Here is a 13,925-nt window from a genome sequence, read left to right as displayed (position 1 = left end):
TACTAATCTTAACATAGTCTTCTTTCCTGATTGGAGAACACCTAATTTCCTGTATTAATGATCATAACATCGTTTTTGTAAACCAGTGTCAGCCTTCTCTGTCTTGACCAATCTCAGAGATCTTAAACTTCATACAGTAATCTCAGCATGCTAAAATAACCATTTGGGCAATGGCAGCCAACTTATCAAGCTCATGCTTTCCATCCCTCGTAGCCCAAGACAACTTGTGCTCCTCCCTTTTGGTTCCTGTTCTTCGACAATTACAAAAATGATATTAAGGTATAATTAATATTGATAGGATATAAAGAGAATTTTTTGTATACAAACAAATATTACCGGATCATAACACATAGCGGAATAAAATTAAATCATAATTAAATAGAACATCAAGATTTACGTAAAAAATCCCTCCAACATAAAATGTAAAAACCCAAGGCAAACCAGAGAAAATCCATTATAAGAATAATGAATATACAAATCTCAGAGTCTCTTGCCCAAAACCGAAACAATAATCACAAGAGAATAACTAGGATACGTGAATTACTGTGCACAATATCCAAAATCTCCTAATTAATCACAACAAGAATCTAGATTTGATCTAACCTGAGATGAAAACACTGCTTGAATGATTAAGAACAGTTTTCTTCCCTTTCCTTCTCTTGTTTTTCTGTCATTTTCTCATCCCTTTTAGAATCACGTAGCTGCAGTATTCTAGCCCTATTCGCATCTCTTTTTTTTTTTTTTTTCTAGCCGCCTCACTCTTTTGTTAAAATGGTTAGGGTTTTTAGGTTAAAGAGAGGTAGGCCATGAGCTATTAAAACCCACTATGGGTTAAACTCATGGGTTGTTAGCCCAACAGCCTCCCCCTTCAGCCTATAAGGGAGGCTGTCTCATGACTCCTCAATGTGAAACTGTGTAGACTAATTGTCGGCACATCTCCTGCCTTTCTTTTGGTAAGGTCTTTCTCAATATGGTTGCTCCATTACCATCTGTATGAATTTTCTGAAGTTGCTGTTGAATCTCGGATTTTGATGATGAAACTAATTGATTGTATTTAGATGTTTAATTGCATTTTGAGTGATGTAGATCTACTCGATCAGGATTAGACAGTTGACGCATGAGGAATTGACGTTGCGCTAGAGGAGATCACATTAGGATATTGGACGGCAGAACGCTTCGGACATCGGGCATTGGGCTAAGGAGAGCGGAATTGCTCCAAGGATATCAGGGTTGCGGAGGTTAACTGCCGATTGGGCAACAAGCTACAAGAGAGGACGATGCGCTGAAAAATCGGACGAAGCGCCAACCAATGATGTGTCGGGCAACAGAATGTCAATTCGCATTATAATAATTGTTTAGATCGGAGTAGAGTTTTGGTTTGTATGTGTAGAAGTTCGCCGGAAGAAGTCTTGACTTGCGGACTTTATAATAGCTTAGAAAATGTCTTTAAATTCATAGTTAGCACATAAATTATGGTTAGGATTAGGTGTTAATCTTATAACTAAAGTAGGGGCCAATTGGGCCCGAGTTCGGACTGGTTTGAGCCAAGTTTGGAGCCCAACCAATGAGCTGAAATAGTGTAGGCGGTGGCACCGCTAGAACTTTGTCAATGTTGAAATTGATAGGCGATGGCACCGCCAGCCTCGGAAACCCAAGAGAATTTAAGATTTGGAGCCCAAATTTGAATCCTTTTGGGGCCTATAAATACCCCTCAATTCTCAATTGAGAAAACAACCTTTGAGAAGCAAGAGATTGAGATAAAAGTCTTAGCAAAGCCTTTAGCAAGTTTTTGTTTTCAATAGCTTGAGTGTTCACCTCCCTCTTTCTTTTTGAAAATTTGTAAGAGTATGAACCACTTGTAAAAGGTTATAAGAGGGGTATTTGCCCTTCCCCTTCAAAGTGATTTGCTAGTGGAAGTTAGGAGCCTCTTCGAAGAAGGCTTCGCAAGTGGATGTTGGTCATTTTGACCGAACCACTTTAAATTGGTGTGTTCCTTGAATGTGTGAGTTCTTACTTTCCTGAAATTGTTATTTACACTATTGCTAGTTTTCGATTTTCATCTACTCAAGTTATTATCGAAACGAAATCTCCTCGTATTTACGAATTCAGTTTCAAACTTATAAGTTTTAATCCGCTACACTAATTCACCCCCCCCCCCCCCCCTCTTAGTGCCGCTCCAATCCTAACAATTGGTATCAGAGCCCGATATTTCTCATTTCGTATTTACACCTAAGAGAAATGGCTCTTCATGGCTTTCAAGAGGGCTTTTCGGTTGTTCATCCATCGTTGTTTAACGGATTGGACTACACTTATTGGAAAACTCGAATGAGAGTTTTCTTGATTTCTATAAATTTGGATTTATGGAATATTATTGAAAACTGTTTTCAACTTCCCTCTAAACTGATGAACGAATTGTCGGATTTGGTGAAGAAGTATTTTTTCTTTAAACGCAAAGGCTATAAATGCCTTATTTTGCGCTTTGGACAAAAATGAGTTCAATCGGATTTCTACGTGCGAAACGACTTTTGATATTTGACGAACACTTGAAATCACACACGAGGGAACTAGTAGAGTCAAAGACTCGAAAGTTAACATTTTATTGCATGATTTTGAGCTTTTTCGAATGCAACCAAGCGAGACTATAGGCGACATGTACACCCGTTTCACGGATGTCGTCAATAATCTAAGAGTTCTTGGTAAATCTTTTTCAAATTTTAATCTCGTAAGCAAGATCTTAAGATCCCTTCCAAAAAGGTGGGATCCTAAAATAACCGCAATACAAGAGATAAAAAATTTAAATGATTTTCCATTAGAAGAATTAATCGGGTCATTAATGACCTATGAAATGATACTTTTGGAACATTTTGAACCAGATTAGCACTTGCACCACCTTCCAAAGAATATGAAGGATTTGGAACTCCGGACAAATGAATACCACTTGAGCGATGACTCAAGTGATGAGGACAATGATGAACTTGAACTTCGAACACTAAATCTTAATAAGTTCATTAAACAAAAATCTAAAATAAATAATGAACTTGAACGGAGGAAGAAGCCAAAGAAGAGGAAGGCAACCAAGAATGAATCAAGAACTTCCAAAGGTGAAACGGTGAATTGGGCTTTGATGGGCTTCGACTATAAGGTAAGTAACTCAACTCTTTTAAATTATTTTGAAATTACTTGAAGTTTTTCATGAGTGCTTAATTTAGATAGTAGGAATAAGAAATAAAAATTTATTTTTCAAAAATTAATCATGTTTTTCTTTTTAGCATCTTTGAAAAATTAAAAAATTTGATCATGAAAAGTATATTACTAAGGTTTCATGCATGTTATGTTTTGAAATGTTGAATGATGTATGCAACATTAGGGATGATAATTATATGATATGTGATAATGCTTAGGATTAATCCATGCCTGTGTATCTTGATGATTTTATGTCATGCATGAGTTTTTGAAGTAAATGTTGATTTGAAACTCTCATTTTAGATTAACATGTTTTTTGTCTAATCGTTTTTATGACGAATTAAGATGACATTCTCATGACATATTAAGATGACATATTGCATGTACATCTATGTATGAATTTCTTGATAGTCTTTTGATGATAGATGTGATATCATAATGTGTTTGGTCTTGACGGCTTCATCACGAAACTTATGTTTCGATTTTAAATAATGATACATGTTTTCACAAAAGACTTGAATACCCTCACATGAAATCAATTGTATGAAATGGAAATGAATTTTTTATCCTATTGAAATTAATGAATTTATTTTACCAATCTTGTGAATCTCATGAAAATAAACATGATGAATATTTTGAAAATAAATGAGTGTATCATGCATTTGGTCTTAATGATTTCTCTTGAACATACTTTTTAAAATCATACTTGATGATGAATATCAAGATATTAAAATGATGTTATCATGGAATCATGCTTGATGATTTGTTTTACGAAATTTACCTTTCCGTCTTAAATGTTGACACTTATTTTATTAAAGATAAAGGCACGCTTATAAGAAACAAATCACATGAATAGAAATTTATAAAAATGAAATACGATCCTCTATCGTATCGACTTTTCAATAAATCTATGCTTGTCATGTATAAATTTATTGAATGCGACTTTGAGGATGATTTCGGATTTCACAAATGCTTGATTCATACTTATGACATGAGACACATTTTAAATATGAATCATGTTCAATGCTTCAATCATGTTATATCTCCCTTAATTCATTTTGTTCTCCTAGATTTATTTACCAAAGAGGAGAATCTTCCAAAAATGAAATGATACAAATGAATCACTTATCGATATGTCTTTTTGAAATATCTTTTTAATGTGATGTTGATAATCTGAGATGCCTGTTGGAATTCATGACATTAGATAATTGAATCCTTAACTTACTCTGGCTTGAAAATAGATGTTTAAAATCTTGCTTGATGAGTTGTTTTATAAGATTTTGCCTTTACGTCTTGAACTTTCATGCTTATCTTGATTTGACATATAATGACTAAGGCATGCTTAGATGAAAAAGAATCACTTAAAAAATGCTTTTCCCATCTGATCGAGATTAATGATTTCATGAGATTTTGTGAATCTCGAAATTGATTTTGATGACTTGATTATGAATTTCAAGTTAACGATTTGATTTGAATGAGTTTTATCTAAATCATAATCTTGATCTTGCAAAATTAGAATCAGAAATAATATCTTTTTGTATTCATGAATTGATACTCACAATATGAAAGTATTGGTATTCATGACTTGAATTTGATTGAAACATTGCATGCTTAAATTAATCATTCTCCTCTGTTTAAAAAATTCTTTAAATGCCTTATGTGATGATTGAAAATTAATTTGCTTTATGATAAATCTACGTATACCATTTTGAATCTCTTGAAAGTAATGTTGAGATTTTGATGAATTTGATGATTTGAATTTGAATGAGTTTGTATTCGAATTATGATCTTGACTTCTTGGATTTACTACTTGAGATTTTCTTTAATCACAATCTCTTCTTTGTACACCTACAATTTTTGTTATTTAAAAAAAGAAGAGATTTGATAAAATGAATCATTGTTGACTTAATGTTCGGTATCATGAATACTTTATTATCATACATGAAAATAGTGATAAATATTTTGAAAATAAATGTTTGTATCATGTTAGATGATTTTACATTTTGTGCATGATGAGTTATAGTTATGATTGAAATTATATGAATGATGATTTGGAATCATGCATATAATGATGAGTTTATATGTTTTGAAAATATATATGATGATTTGGTATTATGCATGCAATAATGATGCACGCAATGATGAAATATTCATGATAAAATTATTATTTTAATATTTATGACTTGAATCTTCCTTTCTTTTTGCCAATGACAAAGGGAGAGAAAGAGTTGCTACTATCTTGATGTAAAGGGTCATCTCAGAGAGAAATTAGCTACCTTACTTTCTTGCACATCTAAAGAAAAGATACAAATGTAACACTTGCCAAATTGTTTGCTTGCCTCATGTAAAACTTGGTCCCTTGCTAGTTTGGTATTTTGCTAAGGAAGCAAAAATGACACTTCTCAAAAGAGAAGAAAGAGCTTGCTTTCTTGAACATCTTTAATTTGCTAGTTAGCATGATGTACAATTTAAACATTACAAAGAAATACTATCATGCACATTGCAAAGAAAAGCAAATATGCCAACTTGCACATCTTTAAATTTGGTAGCTTGTATGTAGTAAAACTTGCATATCGTAAAAGTTGCTAGCTTATAGAGAAGCAAAAAATTGCTATCTCGAAAGAAGCAAAAAATGCAAAACTTAGAAAACTTGCAATATAATTGCTCTTGCCATGCTTTGTATCAAAAATAGGTTGATATCCTTAAAAGCATCGTATTAATTTTTTTAGTATCGCAATGTATCACATGTATCGCAAATTGAAAATTTTGAGACTATTATCATATCATGTTTAACAATGGATGTCTTTCATAACATGATTTCTTTCAATTTTTGTCTTGTATGTATCATGTGATGATTGAAATATTGAATGATGCAAAATCTTAATTTATGTAAAAGTCTAAATCATTGATTCCTCTCCTTCTTTTCGGCAATGACATAGGGGGAGAAAGATTGCTAGCTCAAGGCAAATGCTGGCTAGCTTGTACTCTTCCCTTCTTTTTGACAAAAACAAAGGGGAGAAAGCTTTTGCTAGTTAGAACATGCAAAGAAAAGTAAAGTGCAATCTTGCGCAAGAAGAAGTGTTAAATTGCCATGATTGAACTTTAGAATCTTACTATGCTTTTGTGCTTATATGTTGCTATGAAAATCTAGCTTCATGTTACAAAAACTTGAATATCTTTTAAAATAGCTAGAGCTACTTCTCCTTTTGTTGATGACATAGGGGGAGAAGTATATTGATGACTTCATGCATTGAATTGAATATTTTATATATATTTGTATGATGGTTTAAATGTTTTTCATAACATGTGATGAATGTTGCTTGGATTTGGGATAATCTAAGTGTTCTATCAATGACATATTGATAGGGGGAGTTTGGTTAAACTCCGGGGAGTTAAGGTTAACTCCGGTAGTCATCAATTAGTTGTCATCATCAAAAAGGGAGAGATTGTTGAATCTCATATTTTGATGATGAAACTAATTGATTGTGTTTAGATGTTTAACTACATTTTGAGTGATGCAGGTCCACTCGATCAGGATTAGACAAATTGACGCAAGAGGAATTGACGTTGCGTCGGAGGAGATCACGTCAATATATTGGATGGCAGAACACTTCGGATATTGGGCATCGGGCCAAGGAGAGCGGAATTGCGCCAAGGATAACGGGGTTGCGGAGGTCAACCACCGATTAGGCAACAAGCCGCAAGAGAGGACGATACGCTGAAGAGCCGGACGAAGCGCCAACCAATGATGTGTCGGGCAACAGAATGTCAATCCGCATTATAATAATTGTCTAGATCGGAGTAGAGTTTTGGTTTGTGTGTGCAGGATTAACTACGATAAAGATGAAGATATAAAGCCAAACAAATTGCCGGAGTCAAGCGCGAAGGATTCGTTGGAGTTCGAGAGTCCAACGGAAGTCTGAATGTTCGTCGGGAATGCTACCGGAACTAGCCGAGAATGAGTAGGGAGCTTGCCGAAGGGTTTTCGGAAGCTCGCCGGAAGGTACGTCGGAAGTTCACAGAGCTCGCCGAGAAAGATCGTAGCTTGCCATAGAAGCTCGTCGGAACTCGCCAAGATCAAATCGTGAAGTCTAGGAGCTTGCCGGGAGTCCGCAGAATGGTTTCCGAGAGTTTATCGGAAGATCGCCGGAAGTTCGTCGGAAGCTCGCCGGAAGAAGTCTTGACTTACGGACTTTGTAATAGCTTAGGAAATGTCTTTAAATTTATTGTTAACATGTTAATTAGGGTTAGGATTAGGTGTTAATCTTATAACTCAAGTAGGGGCCAATTGGGCCCGAGTTCGGACTAGTTTGGGCCAAATTTGGAGCCCAACCAGTGAGCTGAAATAGTGTAGGCGGTGGCACCGCCCAGCACTCGAGAGTTCAGGCGGTGGCACCGCCCGAGAACCCGAGAGTTCCGGCGGTGGCACCACCATAACTCTGTCAATGTTGAAATTGACAAGCGGTGACACCGCCACCGACAGGTGGTGGCACCGCCAGCCTCGAAAACCCAAGAGAATTCAAAATTTGGAGCCCAAATTTGAATCCTCTTGGGGCCTATAAATACCCCTCAATTCTCAATTGAGAAAACAACCTTTGAGAAGCAAGAGATTAAGATAAAAGTCTTAGCAAAGCTTTTAGCAAGTTTTTATTTTCAATAGCTTGAGTTTTCACCTCCCTCTTTCTCTTTGAAAATTTGTAAGAGCGTGAACCACTTGTAAAAGGTTATAAGAGGGGTATTTATCCTTCCCCTTTAAAGTGATTTGCTAGTGGAAGTTGGGAGCCTCTTCGAAGAAGGCTTCGCAAGTGGATGTAGGTCATTTTGACCGAACCACTTTAAATTGGTGTGTTACTTAAATGTGTGAGTTCTTACTTTCCTGAAATTGTTATTTACACTACTGTTAGTTTTCGGTTTTCATCTACTCAAGTTACTATCGAAATGAAATCTCCTCGTATTTACGAATTCGGTTTCAAACTTACAAGTTTTAATCCGCTGCACTAATTCACCCCCCCTCTTAGTGTCGCTCCGATCCTAACAGTTGCAATTGCTTCTTTTCAAGTACATTTCGAATCCAGTAGTATCTGACATCTATATGTTGTGATTTAAAATGAAAAATTGAGTTCTTACACAAACGGATGACACTTTGGTTGTCACAATTTATCACATAGTTTTCCTATTTCAGCCCCAATTCTTATAAGAATTCTTTCATCCATAACATTTCTTTCTAAACCTCTATAGAAGCAATATATTCTACCTCTATGGTGAAGAGAGTAATACACATTTACAATCTGGATTGTCATGACATAACTCTCCTTGCATAAGTATCAAACCTGATATGAATTTCCTTGTATCTATATCTCTTGTCATACAATAGATATTTCATTCTTGGTTTCCATATCATCCAATTGTTTCCATTCAAGCTAGTCATGCGACAAACACTACCGGGCTCCATGTTTGATGAGATATAAAGAGAAACTTTTGTACATGAATAAATATTAGCATGTCATAACATGTAGCAGAATTAAATGAAAATCATAATAAAATAGAATACCAAGATTTCCGTAAAAATTCCTTCAACGTAAAGGGTAAAAACCATAGGGCAAACTAGAGAAAATCCATTGTAAAAATAATGAATATATAAATCTTAGAGTCTTTTGGCTAAAACCTAAACAATAATCACAAGAGAATAATTGGGATATAAGGATTACTATGCACAATATCCAAAATCTCCCATAGTAATCGCAGCAAGAATTTAATATATATTTGATCTAATCTGAGATAAAACACTACTTGGATGATTGAGAACAGTCTCTTTACATTATCCTTATCTTCTTTCCTTTTCTTCTATTATTTTTCTATCCTTTCCTCCATTTTAGACTCGTATTCTAGCCCTATTTGTAGCCACCGCAGTCTCTTTTTTTTTTTTTCTAGCTGCCACACTATTTTATTAGAAGGGTTGAGATTTTAGGTTAAAGAGAGGTGGGTTATGGGCTGTTAAAGCTCACTATCGGCTAAACTAATATGATATCAGCCCAACAAAGATCCCTATTGCTCTATCTATGTTAGCAACCTGCAAAAACCAATCCTCTTTGGATCATCACTTACGAGAAATCTCAGGGAGTAGGTAGATCTGACTTTAGTCGGAATCGGTGGCTTCGGTTACGTGGAAAATGGAATTAGAGGATTCGGTTCGCGAAAAAAAAATGGAACTAAAATGGGATCGATTCCAACCGATTTCGGTTCGGTTCAATCATCAATTTTTTTTTTATTTTTCTAAGTTTACTATGTTTAATTTTTAATTCTTAAAAATAACATTTTAAATAGCAGTAAAAATCTTAATTTGTTCTCTTCAATTATCTATCTCTCATCGACTTTGAGTTTTACATTTCGTCATCCGGACTTTGATAACTGTGTAAATCTAACAGCCTACGTCAATTGAATGATCCAAAGATATAGCATCAATGTTTGATTTCGAAATTTATAATGCTTTTATCTCTGAAGAAATGGTGGAGGAATGTGTGAGAGAGAGAGAGAGAGGAATTATTGATCGAGATGACGATGGTGAGTGCAATTGATCTGCACAGAATCTTCTATCTTTTAATGATCACGATCTATCACGGAGAGATCTCAATGTCATGGGAGTCGAGGAAGAGTTTGAATGTGCTCTGCGAGGTCCCATGAAACATCGACTTCATGACGAAGGCCTTCCGCCACTGTTCCGTTTGAGACGGACGCAGTAGACTGCAGTTGGAGAGAGGGTGGGTGCAGTAATGACGTTGGAGGTTGTGTCTGCAAGATCTGATGGAAGCGTGAGTGTGTGCTCTCCCTGATCTGACACACATCACCACCTCCCATCCGTCACACGAAAGGTGAAACATGAGGCAAACGATCTGCCGTTCTGTTGGCTTCCTTGGAAATGAGTTCATTGTTAGATCCTGCCGAGGGTGACTGATGGGACGACTGCTCATATCCCCTCCTTTATTATCTGCAGCCAATCCACCCACCGACGCTGGTCTCAGGATTTGGACGACCTTCGTCCCAATCTGCAATAAAAGCTGCAGTAAATTTGCTGCGAAGAACGCAATGCGATGGACTTGGATTCCCTCTTGATCCTTATCATCAGATTGAATACCGGGAAGACATTCCTTCTCGTCGGGCGGGTCTTTGGGAATGTCAGATTGATTTCAGACCCTGGAAACTGAAGGTTTCATCTTCTGCCCTCCCTCTTGCGATGAGGAACAGTTCATGTTATATATGCTTTAGCCAGATCGGAATAGAGTCCGTATCCTGGAAACTTCTGCATGATAGAATAGAATAAGACCGATATCAAATAACTTCACGTAGGCTTCTGTCATCGCCTGCGTGACGATTAGTCCAGGAAAAAAGGGCATGCATTAACTGAGTCACCGGTTGTTATCTTTGTCTCTCTGTGCCCGTGCCTTTGGATGGACAGTGCCTTGACAATGTCCCCTCTTTGCGAAGTGCAGTGCAGTATGCGGAGTCGAGTGTTCTTCCACTGGTGAAGTGGTCCAAGGTACATACATGGCTTTGGTCTTTCATTAAATGGGGACGACATGGACTCAGTGAGGGCAGACAAGGATCTGTGACTGGTCTGCCTCAGCCTCGGTCTCATGAATGCTGAGGCAATCGGGTTGGTGTAGCATTTCCTCTTTGGTTTTGCGTGTGTGCAGGATAGAAATGCCAAACGAAGATGATCCTTTTTGTTCTATTGTTGACTTCCTTAATGTTCTCATCTCATGAACTATCAGAAATAAGCGTCATTCTGTGCATGCAGCAGCTCTTCTCGTTCATCTCAAAGTGAAGCAGCAAGGGGGCAACGGTAGTAAGAAAGGCCCCCTCACCTTCATTCCTCTGCATCACGACTGTTCCGAGGGGAAGAGAAGAAGCCGAAGGGGAGCACTGCATGAGAGTCCGTGAGTTGCACTGTTTCCGTGTGTTATCCAAGACGGGAGGGGCAGAGTCTACACCGAGTAAAAGCTTCCTCGGCGTACCAAAGAACCAAAATAGTGGGACAACAGCCACGTGATCGCAAGTAAGCGGTGATGCGAACGTCTCGGGCGCATGGCATTCAGTGAAACATGAGCTTACCTTTTCCTGTGTCATCCCCACTATGCGTGACAACCACTGCATGCAGCTTCGTCTTTGGGTGTTTACTGTCCATCATACTTTTGACCAAACAGTCACCACGTAATTCACAGCTATGTGGTCCGCACATCATTCAGACAAGTGGGGGTTTAGATTCGATCCGTGCATGTTTTTGTGGTCGTCTTTTTGGACTCATCTAAATTTTAGTACTATCACGAAGAATATGATGGTGTTAGGTCCAAATCTGATTGTGATATCCATTCAAAATGAATCGAGGTATTATTCTACATTTGTCTTTTATTAGTGTCGAAACCAATCGAAATCTATGAAACTATATCATGGGCATGCCGATAAAGCATCTCTAATACTCGCAGATGTTGTGAATGATTTGACGTATCTTGTGACTTTCATAAAGTTATGATTGATAACATTCAATATTGATATCATATTAGTTATACTTCGTACTAAGTTGAGGTGTCAAAAGATATCTCAATCTTTGAAGCTCAAATGATTAAGATAGTAAATCAAATTATTTAAAGATAGATAGGATTATAAGTCTCTCTGTTTTGATTTTTATAAATCTAAAAATCTCTCCTACAGTGACTCATATGAGAATAAATTCTAAATCAAAATGAATTGCTATAGCAAAAAAAAAGAATTTCTATAAATTCCTATAATCATCATAGGAATATGATTTAAATTAAATATCAAAATACCGGATTCTAATATCCTCTTACTCCTACCGAGAATAGAATTTATCTCCACAAAAAAATCCTTTTTATTGCTTTCCTCAACTTCATTCAATAAAGTCACATCGCCATCATACTCGATATAGCTATTTGTTTTTTTTTTTTGTCAATTTATGATCATTATTATTCTTATTTTCCTTGCTCTCTACGCTCATGAAATTTATTTCTTTTCCATTAAACAATTAGTTCTACTTTTCAATATATATGAGAGCTCCTTTGATCACATTCTTGAATTCTCCATAACATTAGCAATGGGAAATGTAGGCCACAACGTGGATGCTATCACAATATGGAGTTCTTTTGTTGCTTTTAGGTACTGAGCTTCTCAACCTTTGTTGTTTCTTTTGTTGCATTGGTTGGACCGATGCAATGGCTCAATGAATAAATAAATAAATAAATAAATATATATAGTTAAGATATTTAAAAGTGACTTTAACGAATATGATATAATATATTATGTATAGAATATTTATTGGATTGGATTTTAAGTCTCAAAACTTATTATGTAAAAGTGGCATCTTTGGTTTAAAATTTGAGGGGTAAATATTTGAAACCTAAACATGAGGGTAAGTGAGTGGGTTTTAGGCATATCGAAGAGGAATTTTGCAATTGTTTTTGGGGTGCTCAAAAATATATTTGGTATATGACGAAGAAAATCATCATTCATATATTTACTCTACTGTTACAAAGGTGCAAGGAATTTTAATCTCTTGATCTTCTCTATGTACTTGTCGATGTTGTGACGAACTCTTCCGTCGATGACTTATAATCTGATTTATTGATTGTGTTTTTGACAATCAGCTCTTCGTCAATGTTGTGATCAATTGGACATGGTGTCAAGATTTTTTTCATTTCTCTCTCTTTATTTTTTCTACCATTACTTCTCTCTTTAATTTCTCTCTCTAAAAAGTCTCTTTCATCTATCTCTCTCCCCTATTTCTCTCTAACAACATCTTCTCTTCTCTCTCTAATTCGATCTACACTCCTTGATTTTCTCTCTCTCTATCAGTATCCCTTAAGTTTTCTTTCTTTAGTAGTATTGTAGAGAGAGAAATAGAAGAGAGAGATTCTACGGAGGTAAATAGAAAAGAAAGATTCTAAGTAGAGAAAATATAGAGAGAGTGTGTGTACGATAGAGAGAATAATTAAAGAGAAAAAAGATCTTGAGACATTGCCAATGGAGAATTAATTATGATGTCAACGAGAGCCGATCTAATCATAAAAGAAGATGAGATAGTAGAAACAATTAACAGATAGATGATTAATATAAGAGATCCACATTGATAGAGAAACATCGGTGGATTAAAAGATAAAAGATTGGTCATTTTAAGAAGAGCATATCGAAGGTATGGACGATAATTTTCTTCGATTTCTTATCGTTAAGGATTGAAAAGTTGAGTTACATATATTGGATTTGACTCACAACATAGAATTTTAAACATTATAATATCAAATTATATAAATTTATAGTAATATTATTAAATTATATAACCTTTATAATATCAAATTGATTATAAAATGAGTTTATACTTCACACAAAATATAAAACTTAACATATAAGTGTACAACAATATGATATTGTACAATATGTCATAAAATATATGTTATAATTATTATATATTATATAAATATATAGTAAAACAATTATACATAATATTATTATATTGGCAAAATCTTTGTGAATTTGAGTATGGCATCCTCAATTCTTTTTCCTTCACTTAATGAATTTGAGGACAACTTGGTTGTCAGAAACATAAGACAATTATTAATAGAATAATCGTTTGTTACTTATTGTGAACCATTAATACATCATAAGACACTATTCTCTTGTGTTTTTTATTCCTCTCTCTCCGTAAATTATTTATTTTCTGCACATAATCTTACAAC

The sequence above is a fragment of the Musa acuminata genome, chromosome BXJ3-7 (assembly GCF_036884655.1).
Source record: "Musa acuminata AAA Group cultivar baxijiao chromosome BXJ3-7, Cavendish_Baxijiao_AAA, whole genome shotgun sequence".
NCBI lineage: Eukaryota > Viridiplantae > Streptophyta > Magnoliopsida > Zingiberales > Musaceae > Musa > Musa acuminata.
Note: the sequence above shows the minus strand (reverse complement) of the source record.